Source organism: Thamnophis sirtalis, unplaced genomic scaffold (assembly GCF_051295495.1).
Source record: "Thamnophis sirtalis isolate CommonGarterSnake01/CBP01778 unplaced genomic scaffold, rThaSir2_p1.2 scaffold_7, whole genome shotgun sequence".
In the NCBI taxonomy this organism is placed as follows: Eukaryota; Metazoa; Chordata; class Lepidosauria; order Squamata; family Natricidae; genus Thamnophis; species Thamnophis sirtalis.
In genome coordinates this window covers 1,289,367-1,304,826 of record NW_028261387.1, presented here as the reverse complement: position 1 = coordinate 1,304,826, position 15,460 = coordinate 1,289,367, and the positions used below count along the sequence as shown (strand labels likewise).

The 15,460-nt window shown below is 38.6% G+C and overlaps 1 long non-coding RNA gene across 8 annotated transcripts in view; it reads left to right on the top strand.

Annotated features, from left to right (window-relative positions):
* The window catches only part of LOC148044514 (uncharacterized), a 127,508-nt gene that overhangs the window by 64,260 nt on the left and 47,788 nt on the right, over positions 1–15,460 (top strand). The window contains exon 4 of one of the 8 annotated variants that reach the window (XR_015697241.1): positions 14,668–14,708. The exons of 6 other annotated variants lie outside the window; for them this stretch is intronic. This is a non-coding gene — a long non-coding RNA (uncharacterized LOC148044514). Of the gene's footprint in view, positions 1–14,664; positions 14,709–15,460 lie in introns of all 8 variants that reach the window. One more of the 8 variants, XR_015697238.1, reaches the window with a different exon arrangement.

Here is a 15,460-nt window from a genome sequence, read left to right as displayed (position 1 = left end):
TTCCTGGCTTGAACCTCTGGGGATCCCCTATAAGGAGCCAAGAGAACTCACTTGATGGGTATGAGTGGCATACCGTCATTTGTCCTTGTACATCAGAAATCTGAATAACTATATATAACTATATAAGAATAAAATATGAACAGTGTAAGGAAACCCATATAAAACTACGTATCCCTCATAAATTACTCTCTTAACAAGCCTTATTCCATTAACTAAATATATCATTATGACACATATTTTGTCACTTTAGATTCCCAGTGGAATAGTTTTGTGTGATTAAAAGTTTGTAGACATCTTCTTCATACAGAAAACACATCTTTCCCATCCCATCCTGTCGTGCACGGTAGGAAATAAAGCCCGACTGGATTTCAAAGGCTTTACTGGGGAGCCAGACAACTGAAGAATTATAGGTGAAGGAAAAATGAAATGCGGGTATGAAAATTGTAATTAATTAATTTATGGCGATATCAAAAGCAGCTATTAGGGACAGACGAATTAAGCTTTCTTAGACTACTAACGTGTGAGTAGAAAACTGTGGAGAAGAACAATAACGTTATAGCCATGTAATATTTAATTGGTTCTTTTTATCTCACCTTTCACAGAAATATTTCAGAGAGAAATGCCTACAGATTGCAGCCTTACGTGGCTTTTCTCTTTATTTATTTTATTTTTTATTTTATTTATTTATTTTTGTCAACATGTATAAGGTAATAGGTATTAGTATAGACATGGACATTTTCACATGGGATTGGTGCAAATTACATGGCTATAAATAAGTATAACATGGCCCTGAACACATAAAATGAGTACATATCAATGGGGACAGTAGGATAGGGATGGTAGGCACATTGGTGCGCTTATGCACACCCCCTGATATTCTTAGATGGCAGAAAAGCAATGTCAATTTGATTAGTGCATGGGATTTTAAAAATAAAAAACAAATCGGAAAAAGGGTCTGGGTTTTGCCAAGAAAACTCTATGGATATGCCTAGATAATTATCAAGAATCCGAATCAACTTAAGGGGGAATAAAATATTGCTGAGTTGATTGATCCTTGGTCCTCTGGGAAGCCGAAACTAATATGTCAAACTACCATTTTGATGTTTGCTGAGTTACTTATAAAGTTCTTCTAAGTTCTAACAAGAAATAAGATCCTTCTCTCCACAAAATATGTTGGAAGGATTTATCCTTCCATAGGTTATGTCAGAGGTGAGGAATGGTAGAGAACAAGCATAATGTTCCATAGAAGTAATTTGCCTCTTTTCTTACTGGACTTTGGTGGGTAGTTGAAATAAAAATCCTTTATTAATACAATTTGTAAGAGTATTTTAAACAGAATTTAAAACAAAGCTGAAATTCTAAAGACCTCTTTACACAACAAATCCCTTTAAAATCCATTGGATTCTACTGAAAATATGTTCAAGATGGGGCATTAATATCCTTTACATTAGTCCTACAAAACTATTGTATGGGGCATAGCACTCTTCCTAAAACATACATTGATCCCATTGAACTCCTTCTGTCTGTAGTATTAGCAATTCAAATTAATGCTTGAAATCTGAAAAATGTTCCATGTATTTCAAAAATATACAAACTAGGTTGAATTCGTGTGGCATGTTTTCTTTGCATTTCTTGCCTCTATTCGGGTATTTGCTAAAACGGATTGTATAACTTTGAGGTTGTATAATATTGCATTTCCCATTGTCAATGGGAATAATGGGTTACTGACCACCAGTACAACACATTATGTCACTGATAGTATCCTATGCAGTTCATAGATTTATACAATAACTCTTAACTTCCTTGCAATTTCTCATTCAGACTAGGCCGATAGAACTTATTTATTCCCTTCCCCTTTGTATTGTAAGCCGCCCGGAGTCCTTCGGGAGTGGGCGGCATACAAGATTAATAAACTATAACTATAAACTATAACTAACTAACTAACTTAAAGTCCAAAAATAGATGGGGAGTCCTTGGTTGCTATATCTTTACTGTTGTGGCTAGCAATAGCAATAGCAGTTAGACTTATATACCGCTTCATAGGGCTTTCAGCCCTCTCTAAGCGGTTTACAGAGTCAGCATATCGCCCCCAACAACAATCCGGGTCCTCACTTCACCCACCTCGGAAGGATGGAAGGCTGAGTCAACCCTGAGCTGGTGAGATTAGAACCGCTGAACTGCAGATAACAGTCAGCTGAAGTGGCCTGCAGTACTGCACCCTAACCACTGCGCCACCTCGGCTAGTTCATGTGATGACTAAATGAAACCATGTGATAAAAGTATTTGAAAAAAGCCTGGTGTTGAAATGTGCGTCATGATCAGTGCAAGAACTTGCTCAGTTTTCAACCAACGTTACAGCATTTTCCAATGGAAGATCGCTGTTATTATTCCCAATCTGGCAACTGCAGAAATAATCAGATTAAGATATATCTTATGATTGCCTTGTAAATTCAGAGGCGAGGCGAGATTTGAATAGGAGAGTTTCCCGGTTAATTGTTCTCGCAGATTCTCTGAAATAAGTCAACATTCAGCATAGAAATCATACCTGCAAGCCTCTTTGAACCTGGTAGCATATAATGAGGAATATTTGACAAAGCCGAGACAATAAAACAAAAAGAAATTTTATCAAGAGGAGAGCGAGAAAGCCCCCCCCCCCTCCAATCATATCCCAGCTGATTCTACGTTGGAGATTAAATAGCTTCTTTTATGTTGAACAATGCTCCCTGCATTTGCTGACAAGCATTTGCTTTCTTTGTGTTTAATCAGCCAGGCTTCCAGATAAAAGAAGTTTGGGAAGAAGAGGGGGGTGGCTTTCTTCATCACGCGGAGAAGAGAGACAAACCACCACAGGATTTTCACCGCGTTCTTTGCTTAATACGATAGAACTAAATATCATCAATGTTACATTGCTTATATCTGGCATTCTCATATCCGCTTTTTATGCCAGTGGGAGAATAATTCTAATCTTAGCCTTCTATAATCAACATTGATTTCTCTCTCGATATCTCTTTCTCTTTCCCTCTTTTAATATACATTTATTAAAGACACAGGGCTCCATCGTTACAAAGAAAGTACCATTGGAGGGGGGGGGAAATGCTAGTATATCCCTCCTGCCTGTGAATTAATTCAGATTTTTTTTAAAAAAAAAGGGCCACCCCCACTCTGGTTGGGTTAGTTGGAAGCTCTTCACGCTGCTGGGATTTTAGCTCTGTCCTAATTTTTTTATATTAAAACGGCAGTATGGACTAGACTCTGGTAAGGGGACATGTATCATGAATACACACCATGCCATCTGCCTGTTCCATTTGTCTGCATGGTTCTGCAGTCAAAACAAATCCGTCATCTCAGATTTGCCGCGGGAACGTTGCCTTGGGAGCCAGGATTACAACACGGGACTCAGTTTTTAATGGTGGGAGGGGGAGAGACACAATGGCTTCTTCTTGTTTTATTGTTTGAATTCTGAATTATGTTCCTTCTCCCCATGTCCACAGCCCAAAAGGGAGACTTTTCATAAAGCACAGATTTATGGTTCCTATAGATAGGATCAGATCTACACCAACTTTTGAGAAGGTAGTCTGAAAAATAACCTTAATGATACTCATTCTGTATTTTTATCTTTAAAAATCATCTTCATACTAAATATCAAGGGGGGGGGGAAATCTAGTTGTTTGTTTTGAATCAGCCCCCCAATTGCAAAATCTGCCACTTTATATTGCACAGTATCCATCTGGAGAAGAATGAAATGTTTTTTTAGAAGAATTGCATTTGAAAAGAGTTACATGTGTGGATGTAACATTCTTTGGTGGACCCAACAACAGAATCCAATAATTAATTATAATAGCTGATGTCTTAAGTCTTTCAGGGCATATATCTGCTCCCATTTCATCTGATTGAGATGCCATTTCCATTGGATAAGATTAATGGTTGTCCTGGCATTTTCATAATATCCCTTTGTCTTTCTCTCTTAGAAACTCACTTTCTCCTAGGCGCTGCCCAAGGACTGAGTTCAAAGTTTGTGTAGCCATGCCTCCTGCTCCCTTTAGAGGCTCAGTTTAAAAAACCCAGTCCCCCTAAAAGGACGCAGTTGGGGAGCTCCAGTCCTTGACCATCAGGTTCAGTGGTGGGTTTCAAAAATTGTGCGAACCTACTCTGTGGGTGTGGCCTCCTTTGTGGGAGTGGCTTGCCGCCCATGTGACCGGATGGGAGTGGCTTGCCGCCCATGTGACCGGATATGAAGATGCCAACGACACTTATCAGAACCACCTTAAATTACCTCCCACACAGCACTGGCATGCATCAGAATATGATGTAAACTTGTTTTTTAAAAGGCATCTTTGGTTTGCATTAAAACAACTTCAACACACGCCATGTTCTGATTGCACCACAAACGCAGTAGCCATCCTTACCTTTCACAGAGGCACTGAGTTTTATAAATAGGAGCTTGATAGTGTAGGATAATCATATCCAAGGACCAGTGGTGGGTTTCAAAATTTTTTGGAACCTCTTCTGTAGGTGTGGCCTGCTTTCCGGGTCCACTGGTGGAACCTCTTCTAACCGGTTCGGTAGATTTGACGAACCGGTTCTACCGAATAGGTGCGAAGTGGTAGGAACCCACCTCTGATCAGGTTGGACTCGCCAAGCAGTGAAATTAGTGCAGTCTTTTATTATTTTTGTTGTAGTGTTGATTAGAACAAGTTCAAAAGGACAGAGTTTTTTTCCTCAGCTTCTTTGCGTGGAGCAGGCCACTCGGAACGAGCCTGCCTTCCGCAACCACGCAGTTGAGGCTTCACTGCGGGGGGCTCGTTCCGCGGCTGCTATCGAGCCTGGGGCCAGGTAGGAAGCTAGGAGGGCCCCAAATCTTTGTCGGAGAGCTTGTTAAGAGCTCCGGAGGCTGTTAAATGCCTTTCCGACTTCCAGACAGCCCCCCCCCCCTTGCTTTTCTCAAATGTATGCATTATGCCATTGCACAAGGGCAATTTTATTTAAATGGGGTGGGGGGTGTTCCAATGTAAATGGGAGAGATTTTACATCTAGATGGATTGGCACATTACTAATGTCATACATGTGTGTGACATGCAGTTTGCAAAGAGAAACTCTACGTAGTTATATATTTTGTAAGAGGTGATTCAGACCTTTCATAATACTTATTGCTCAGGAATGAACACATCTTTCATTATCATTTTGGGGGTGTTGTTTATATTCTGAATGAATTTTATGTGCACATTGCTCAATTTTTCATTGGCATATATGGAGTTTTACCTAGTATACACATTTGAAACACTATCCAAATATCCCTTTTTGTGCTTATATACTGAAACCTACTTCATTTAGATTTCCACCAATCCTTTAGGATTTATTAACTCTAGCACAAAGCTCTTTTGTTCAGTATGCAAGATGGGAGGCATTTTGTAAGAACTTACTGCTCCCATCAGAATAATGAAAGCAGTGCCACAATAGGAAGACCTATCCTGTTACATGTACTGTTAATTGTTAGATGTATTTGTGTGTTAGACGTGGGGTGACATATGTGTGAATGCAAGAACGGAGAAACATAAGAATACAAAGTTTTCCAAAACCATTTAATGGCTAATAGCTAAATTAAGCTAAATTAGACTGTTAATTAAAATAAATTTAGTTAGAACAATTCATCAGTGCAACAATTACCCTTCAGAGGTTGTGGGTGCTCCAACCCAGGAGAATTTTAAGAAGAGAGTTTCAGACAACTTATTTGTATGAAATGGTAGATGGTTTCCAGTCTGGGAAGGGGTTGGACTAAGAAACTAGATCCCTTCCAATTCCATTATTCTCTTATCTTTATTACACAAAGGTTATCACTTTTAACCCTGTTAAACCCTATTCCATTCTTTAATCTTATCTCTTTGATATTGCTTTGTCCATTGATGTTTCTTAATATAGGCTGGTCTATAATAGTAATAAACATTGATTTGCTGATATTTGAATGTTATTTAATAAATAATGGTTGAAAATCAAAACTCTATGCCTGTATTCATGCCTCCTATTTTTGATATAGATCCACTGGATTTACTGATTCATGAACATTCTAAACATTTTCAAAAATCATGAGATGAAATTTTTGGTTCATCTGTCAAAACACTGTTCTCGTTATGTATCGGCTTTTTCAGAAGTTAATAATCACTTCACTGACTCACAATATCATGATTAAGGTTTTGGAATATTATTTGGGAAATCTTAATGATACATTTTTGCAAGATAAATTAAATGTATATTTGCATTATGTAATTCAATTTTCAAAAATATATTTCCTATTTGATGCCCTCCGTATACTTGAATTATCAGGATTCCTTTAATTCTTTAATTGTCAGAATTCCTAGGGAGCAAATGTCTGAAAGAAAAGAATCCTGGAAATTGAACCTCTTGGCTCAGCCAAGCACATCTGCTCAAACACTGAATGATACATTTCCTGAATTCTTCATTTTTCAAAAAAAAAAAAATCAAAATTGTTTTTTAATCTCATTGTTCAGGAATGCTCATGCTTTTTTTAAAAAAAGCAATAACAATATGCAGTGAAGTATTCATTTATTTATAAAATCAATTGGCTGCCCATCTTAACTCAGAATAACCCTGGTCAGCTCACAGTCATGAAAATTAAAAACTGTACAAAGATTAAAAAATATAAAAGTATATGTCCAAACCATAGAAGTGTAGTCCCCATAAGCTTAATTTAATCTAAATTGGAGGGGGTTATAATGGAGGAATGAATTTGCTTTAGATTAATATAATATATATTTCAAATGGCACCAAAATCTGTATGAATAGAGGTATACACAAATCACTCTGTTTATTCCTAGGGACACTAATGAGCTAGTCTGTTTCCTTAAGAGAAATTCTGATGTTCAACTTTTCCTACAGTTATGCAATCTCAGTCATAGCAAAGGGGGTTTTCCATTACTAAATGAAGAAGGTTTTCCTCCACCCTCAAATCCTAATTTACTGCACCGTTCTGTTAGAAGTACAATATATGTCTTTCTTCTCCATCATTTATTGGAACTGGGTTATCTCTTAGCCAAGTATTTGAAAAGTCTGTAACACCTTTGACCAGCATGGAAGTCCCCAGGTGTGTAGGGAGTTTCCTACAGGCAAACCCCAATCCCAAAATGACAACCTATGTGAGATGATGTCATTATATCAATGCTGCCATTATGTAGTTGCATCCAAAGACTGACGCAGCTTGTGGTATTTTCATAATGCCATTTCATATGTGTCATCACTTACCCACAAAGGATACCATTGGCCAATTTGGATATTTCTCATATTTCTTAGCAAATTTGAATTGGGAACTATATTGCTTCCTTCCAAGCCTGGCTTGAAAAAACAGCCATGAAAGGAACTTTGATGGGTTGTTTAGCCATTTGCATTCACAAGAGGAATCTTATAGAAGATATTGAACCCATTCACATTCTGGTTTATTGTGATAAATAAGGTTTCAAGTTTCAGGTTTCATTTTATTTATATGCCGCCCTATTCCCAGCGGGACTCAGGGCGGCTCACAAACCCAAGAGGGGAAGGGAAACACAAGAACTACAAATACAAGCATTTAAAATAACCAACAGACACACAATCGAGAGGGGAAGGGAACTCATCAACCCCAGGCCTGCCGACACAGCCAGGTTTTAACGGCTTTTCGGAAGGCCTGGAGAGAGGTGAGGGTCCGAGTCTCGGCGGGGAGTTCGTTCCAAAGGGCCGGAGCAGCCACAGAGAAGGCCCTCCCCCGGGTAGTAGCCAGGTGGCATTGGCTACTATGGTCGTTAATGTAATTTAGAAGTACAGTGTTCGATTAATGGCTGGTTGTGCAAAATACAGAAAATATTCTATTATGCGCTATGAATATAGTAATGAGAGTGGTCCCTTTCATACACAATGCTGCATCGTGGTTACTGCTTGGTATGTAGCAATGGAATTATTCCCCTTTTGAAATAGCTACAACTTACTAAAAATCCACTCTTTTTAAAAGAAATGTGTAGTAGTCACTTTGCATTTTTTTTAAAATTTCATGGAGATGATTGAGCCAAGGAGCTGCATTTGGAGTAGTAATCTATGGGCAGAGCATAAATTGTGGCCTCATTTGCCAATGTTAAATGAGGATTGGTCTTTAGTTTCCCCATCATACTCAACTATTTTAAGAGTGATAGAAAATATGAAACTATGGTTTATAAGTAATGACATTTATAATTGGAATTGAGAGGCGAGATCCATAGATATATCAACTTCACTTTCAGCAGTACTTCCAATTTTTTAATACCAATTTTTAAAAACGTGTAATTTGCATTAATTTAACGATTACTAGAATGAACTGGACATTTTAAAAAAAAAAATCCTTGTAAAGTAGTAGCAATATGTATGTGAGGAATTTGAATAGGGGTTAATCGGATCATCCAATGATGACCTATTTCTCTACTGAAATAATATACAGCGAAAGGACATTGAATGCTACATCTGCCATTACAATCTCCAGTCTGTTGAATTTCAGGGCTTCTGAAATACCGGCCAGTTGTGTAAGCTTTTTCTATATGGCCTATTTCCCTTTAGCAATTACATGAAGCTCAGAAATATCTTTTTTTTTTTTTAAACCTCAGTTGGTTTTCATCAACTTAAAAAGTTTGACCTTAAGCATTTTCGTAGGCCTGGAGGGAAGGAACCTACTTGTGCAACATGCCAAGCATTGTTGCCTTATCCTATGGAAGCAGCTGTTCTGGGGAAGATTAATTGCACATATTTTCAGATGTAGGATTATGACTATAAAGCAGAAAACAAGAAATAGCGCCAATGACAGTTGCTTTCTGTCTTTACAGCTTAAGAGACATCAGTTATTCCCTTGAGGTTATACCAGCTTTTCCCAAACTGGTATTTCCAGATCCCTTGGTACCAGAACTCCCCAAATTCTCACCCATTATGGCTGATTTAAGAGATCAGACATAAAGAAGATTAATTGTGAGACTAGAAATTCAGCAAGCTAACTTTGAAATAACCCATAGTTGTGCAGGAAGAGAGACGGATTTTATTAGAAAATCTGTATTAGTTATCATCCTTTCACATACAACTATGGGAAGTTGCTTAATATCAGAACAAACTCTTACGCATTCTAATACGTGTTGGCTAATTGCAGTCATTAGTAACTGCCCCTAGTGCAGATGGGGGCAGAGAGTTTATATTTTTTGAAAGATAATAACATTGCAGCACCACATTCTCTACATTGCCAGAATTCTGGATTATTCTCATCCACTGCCCTACCCATCTAGCATTTAGCTTAACTGTGAAAAATCACACAGAGCACATTCATCTTCATATAAGCTATGCTCAACAAGTGGGATTAACCTCTGAGTAGATGTACATAAAGCTGAATGTGAAATATTATTTCAAAGGGACGGAGTATTACATTATTTTTCGTGGAGATACATTCCTCAGAAATTTTAAGTTTAATCTCTGCAAACCTAGTTTGTTTGCCATATTTCCAACCTCCTCCTACTAAATTGCAGGATGGATGGATGGGCAGAGAGACACACAACGTTGCCTAACAAAATATTTGGATAATTTATAATGAACCAATACAAGTGTATAGTGTGTGATTATTTGTTACCATAAATAGCAATAGCAATAGCAGTAGACTTATATACCGCTTCATAGGGCTTTCAGCCCTCTCTAAGCGGTTTACAGAGTCAGCATATCGCCCCCAACAACAATCCGGGTCCTCATTTCACCCACCTCGGAAGGATGGAAGGCTGAGTCAACCCTGAGCCGGTGAGATTTGAACAGCCGAACTGCAGAACTGCAGTCAGCTGAAGTAGCCTGCAGTGCTGCATTTAACCACTGCGCCACCTCGGCTCTGGTTTAGTGGTTCAGTGTTTTAGCATTCTACCCAAGTTTCCATCAATCTCCACCCAATTCAGAGGATGTGTCTCTGTCTGTGGATCCTCTGTAGTAATAACTTCAAAAGTCATTAGGCTGGCCTAAATCTGCTTCTATTTATCAGCCTTAAATAGGAAATAAGAGGGGATTACCCTGTGGGATAGCCATGCACCACTATGAGTGCTTTAGACCGTCTGGCTACCTCCTATATATTCTGCAATTTCTCAACAGACAATAAGGCCTGAAATGGAGTTGGAAACTGAACGCTTCTATAAAGGAGAAACCAAAAGTTATGTTTTTGCCATTTATTTCATTAACAGATAACCAGCCTTGGGCAAATATTTTGACCTAGTTGATATTTTCAGGAACTTGTGACTTTATCTCCAAAACCTAGTAGTGTAGTTACTATGGTAATCAAATCACATTTTTATTATGCTCACACAGCATCATAGGGGTGGATGGTGAACAGTCAATTAAAAAGCGTAGAAGGCACATCAGAGTCTAAAAAAAGAAAAGTGAGAAGACATTAAGACAGGAAGTATACATAAAAAGTCTTTAAGAATGTAAAAGAAGGTGTAGGTTTATTTTGATAGGTGTAGGGGACATAAAGACTATATGAAATCACGGAGCCATCTAATATGGCAAATTAGGTGGTTATTAAGTCTTGTTTATTGCACAATTCATCGTCTGAAAAATTTGGAATGCCTAGCAACATTGTGTGTTATAGCGGGGTTGGTATCTGAAAGCATCAGGGAGTTGTTGAATTTGTCCTGTGTGCCCTGGATGTAGGAGAGGAAGCTAGTATAAGCATCTCCTTAGTGTAGGCACCAGAGAAGCACATGCTCTGTTGTTATTGTGTTTAGAGTCATAGGGGGCATTGTTTCTCCCAGTAAGGAATCTTCTTGTATTGTCCTTCAAGGACCGCTAAGGGGACAACATGACATTGTGCCAGGGTAAACGCACTCCACCAATTCGTTATTTCAGATTTAGTTAGGTAAGTTAAAGAGGAGGCAGAGTACCTGTTGGATTCACCGGCAATAAAAGTTGGGATGCCTGCTAGATCTAGTTGGCTCTTAATATCTGCTACACATAGTTGAATGAGAACTGTGGCCTGATCATATCCCATGCTGAATAGAAGACCTGGAAAGAAGCCTAGAGATTGATTTTAGTTGTCATTGCTTGTTTCCTTGTGGATTGAAAATATTAAAGATAAATTCTTTGTGGGTCTAATCATTCTTGACCAAATAATGTATTCAATTCAATTAACTCATAGTTAGTAGGAACTTTGATAAAGTAAGAAACATGTACGTAATACAAAAGAGTAACCTGAACATGTTAAGAGCCGAGGTGGCGCAGTGGTTAAATGCAGCACTGCAGGCTACTTCAGCTGACTGCAGTTCAGCAGTTCGGCTGTTCAAATCTCACCGGCTCAGGGTTGACTCAGCCTTCCATCCTTCCGAGGTGGGTAAAATGAGGACCCAGATTGTTGTTGGGGGCGATATGCTGACTCTGTAAACCGCTTAGAGAGGGCTGAAAGCCCTATGAAGCGGTATATAAGTCTAACTGCTATTGCTATTAAAGCCAATATACATAGGCAACATGTTGCCATGTTCCAAAGTAAGACCTAAACTAATGCCTACATGGTTGGGGCTATGGTGTTAAAAATGTAAACAACCGATAACATCAAGAAAACCATAATAATTCAGTATAAACAACTACTAGATGCAAATAAATGAATAATAGTTCCACCTTTTGTACACAGATAATACTCACCGATCATTCATTCAAGCAGCAGTTTGAAGTTGTAATGGTGCCGAAAAAAAATAACTTCACAGCCCATTTGCAACCTTTGCAGCATACCTCAATCATGTGATCCTCAATCAGTATGCATTAGTAATAGCAATAGCAGTTAGACCTATATACCGCTTCATAGGGCTTTCAGCCCTCTCTAAGCGGTTTACAGAGTCAGCATATCGTCCCCAACAACAATCTGGGTCCTCATTTTACCCACCTCGGAAGGATGGAAGGCTGAGATTTGAACAGCCGAACTGCTGAACTGCAGTCAGCTGAAGTAGCCTGCGGTGCTGCACTCTACCCACTGCGCCACCTCAGCTCTCATTGTCCTATGCCTGGTCTTCGTTTTTTTTTACTTTGCCCACTTCCAGAGTAGAGAGATTGGAGAGAAGATTTGAAGAAAGCAAATTGTATACTCTTACACACATTGAAAGTACTGAAATTATACGCACCACAAAGACACTTTACAGTTCTCTCTTGAATTTCTTTCTTTCCAATCTCTCTCCGCTTTAAGATAGGGCAGTGGGGTGGGGTTGGGGGGAACAATTGATTGCTATAGGCAACATCTCCTTTGCCTGTCCCTTCCATCCATAGAGCAGAGAAATTGGAGAGAAAGAGATCTCAAGAGAGTAGCAATAGCAATAGCAGTTAGACTTATATACCGCTTCATAGGGCTTGCGGTTTACAGAGTCAGCATATCGCCCCCACAGTCTGGGTCCTCATTTCACCCACCTCGGAAGGATGGAAGGCTGAGTCAACCTTGAGCTGGTGAGATTAGAACCGCTGAACTGCAGATAGCAGTCAGCTGAAGTGGCCTGCAGTACTGCACCCTAACCACTGCGCCACCTCGGCTCATTGTTGTAAGCTGTTTGTTGTTCTATACAAGAGCCGTATGATCGTGCTGGCGATGAAAAGAGTCAGACAAAGGAGAAATTACTTGCAGAAATCGATTGCTTTTTTTCATCCCCCATCTTACCCGTAGAGTGAAGAGATTGGAGACAAAGGGATTTTAAGAGAGTAACCTGTTTGCATAGCACACCCATGGCTTCTAACCCCAGGATGCGATTTGATTGCATTGCTTTTGATGTATACAAGACAGTAAACTGTCAATCAGGGATTCCAAAGAGGTGGGTGGAGGGGAATAGTTAGGTAGCAAACAGAAGTCGAAGGTGGGGAACAGACTAGGTTGTCCCTTTCTAGCCAGAAAACACACGTATGGTCATGTGACTAAGCGACCTCTTCCTCATCGATGGAGTTGCTAATTCCAATTGAGGTCATTAAGCAGAACTACCTGTATATCCATATACAGAGCCCTCAAATCTTGTATATCCTCAAAAAAAGATGAGGAGCATTTTTGTATGAAGTATATATGGAGGAATCTGGTCCAGTAATCTTCCTTAGAGAATAATTGTCAATCTTTCTGAAATTAGGCATAGTTTTCAGTGTCAAAAGTCTCCAAATCGATTAGTCATCTGAAATCTGGAAAGGAATGGTCTTTATTCTCCCCAGAGGTGATTAAGTGGGTGCCGTTCTGCTCTTATTATTTATTTACACAAAGACTGGTATTTGCCAGTCTTGGGGAAGAGAAGGAAGGGAAGATTTTTATGATAGTTATCATTGTCTAATTAGTCTATTAAAATGCCATTAGCCAAATGTATGCAAGACACTTTTAAATTGGATGGAGTTAGAAAATACACTTGAGGATGGGATCAAATCTGTTGAAGTGGAATAGAGCAGGGGATTTTAAATGGAAAAAAAATATACAGAAAAATAAGCTTTGCCCTAGATGCTGCATTTATTAAGTCTAAGCAGGCATTTGATTGTGTCTCTGTGAGAAAAGGATGGAAAAAGCTCTTGGAAGAAAGTATAGGAAAGGCTTAGAAGTATGACATCAAATTACCACCTGCTTATTCTTATCAATAAGGTATACAAAATACTTACTTTAAATAAGATGCAACGTAGCAGTTCCACTCTGATTTGATATTAGAAGATGAATCCATGCTTATTTAACTTCCATATCAATTCCATGATTTGTCATCTAACTAACTTTATTCCACCTATTTTATTATTTATATTGTTTATACGCTGTCAAATTTTCCAGAGATTCATTGTATTTTAAAATTAGTATTGTAAATAGTTATGTCATAAATGGCATTGGGGGGGAGGGAGTGCAGCCTTATAAAACCTGTGCAATGTTATGAAAGCTGCATTGTAGTACACACCTGCACATTTTATACAGATGTTGCACGTATGTACAAAAGCATTTGAGAATGTGTGTGCACATGTGCGTGCACACTATTATATGCAGATAAGCCGGTCACTGTTATTCAAAGGTTTATATCTCTATTGTTCTTCTGCAGTATTTACTAAATGTTTACGGCATTTCTGAATATATTCATTAGGCCTGTGCAGGAAAATAGGTAAAATGTAAATCAGAGCATCTGTCAGGGCCAATTTGAATCAAAAATATCTTTTCCTGGGATCGTGTGCCACAGCATAGGCCAGATATGCAAGCATAGGAGAAGATGTAGCTATCTTAACAGGTCCCTGACAAGTGCTGGGTATACAAATCTGGGCCTCCCCACTAGTCAATATATTCGAGAAATGATTTGAGATGGACTCTTGTTTTTAATGTGATATACACAATGTTAATGAAGGTAGGCAGTTTTCAACCAAGTATTTAATGCACTGTTAACAGACATGCAACATAGCCTACATCCACATGATGCAATGAAATGCAATGTTTGACAACATCATTTGATAGCATAATTGCATCCCTTCCTTTCTGAAATTATATTACTATTCCACATAACAGACAGACTTCTGGAAAATGTAATGTATAAATAGCAGCTGTGGTTCCTGCGCTAAATAAGAAACCAGTTGAGTTTTCTGCCTGGTTCTGTTATAAACCATTTGTTTAACTTAAGAAATCATGTGGGCTATTTTAATCAAGAAAATTTAAACCCTACTCTCCTTTCATTTCAGAAGATTTTGCAAGGGATTGTTGGATCATCTGAACCACAGTCTGGGTAAGGATCATGAAATCCCTTATCTACTGGCTTAAGCTAGCAAAGGCAAAATTGAGGTCACATGAAAAATATATATATATTTGCCACATTTTGAGAGCTAAAATAGAGAGAAAGATGTCAAGACAATGATTTCCCTTCAGGTAGTTTATTAATTGTCCCATAACCAATATAGAGTCCATTCAGACAAAGATAGAAACCATCAGAGATAGATAGTCCCTCAGACTGTTTGATTTAGCAACTGCTTTACTTAATGACCAAGTTGCTGCTTTGAAAACTTTGCCAGTTGTGATTGCTCATGAGGATTACCAGTATTCTGTTATTTTTGAGGAGCTCAAAGCAACATTTGTTTACGCAATTACTTTGGGAGATTGGCTAAGGAAAAGTGACTAACCCAAAGGATGGTAATTCAGTGTATTTCCACAGCTGAAGGTGGGCTTTAGCCTAAGATCTAATCTCAACACTTCAATCACTGCACCACACTAGCTTTCTGTTTTTAGAAGTTCATGTTCTCTCATGTTTTATTTTGGGTTGTTGAATGTTTTCTCTAAATGCTAATTCATTCAGCACTTTGACTATCCACTTCATGCACCTGATAATGAGTGCTCTTGCCTATGTAGCACCAAACGTATTTGTTTTTTAAAGTACCATGGACATAATCTTTATGCAAGTGTATACTATAGTCAGAGGTGGGTTCCTACCAGTTTGCACCTATTCAGTAGAACCGGTTCGTCAAATCTACCGAACCGGTTAGA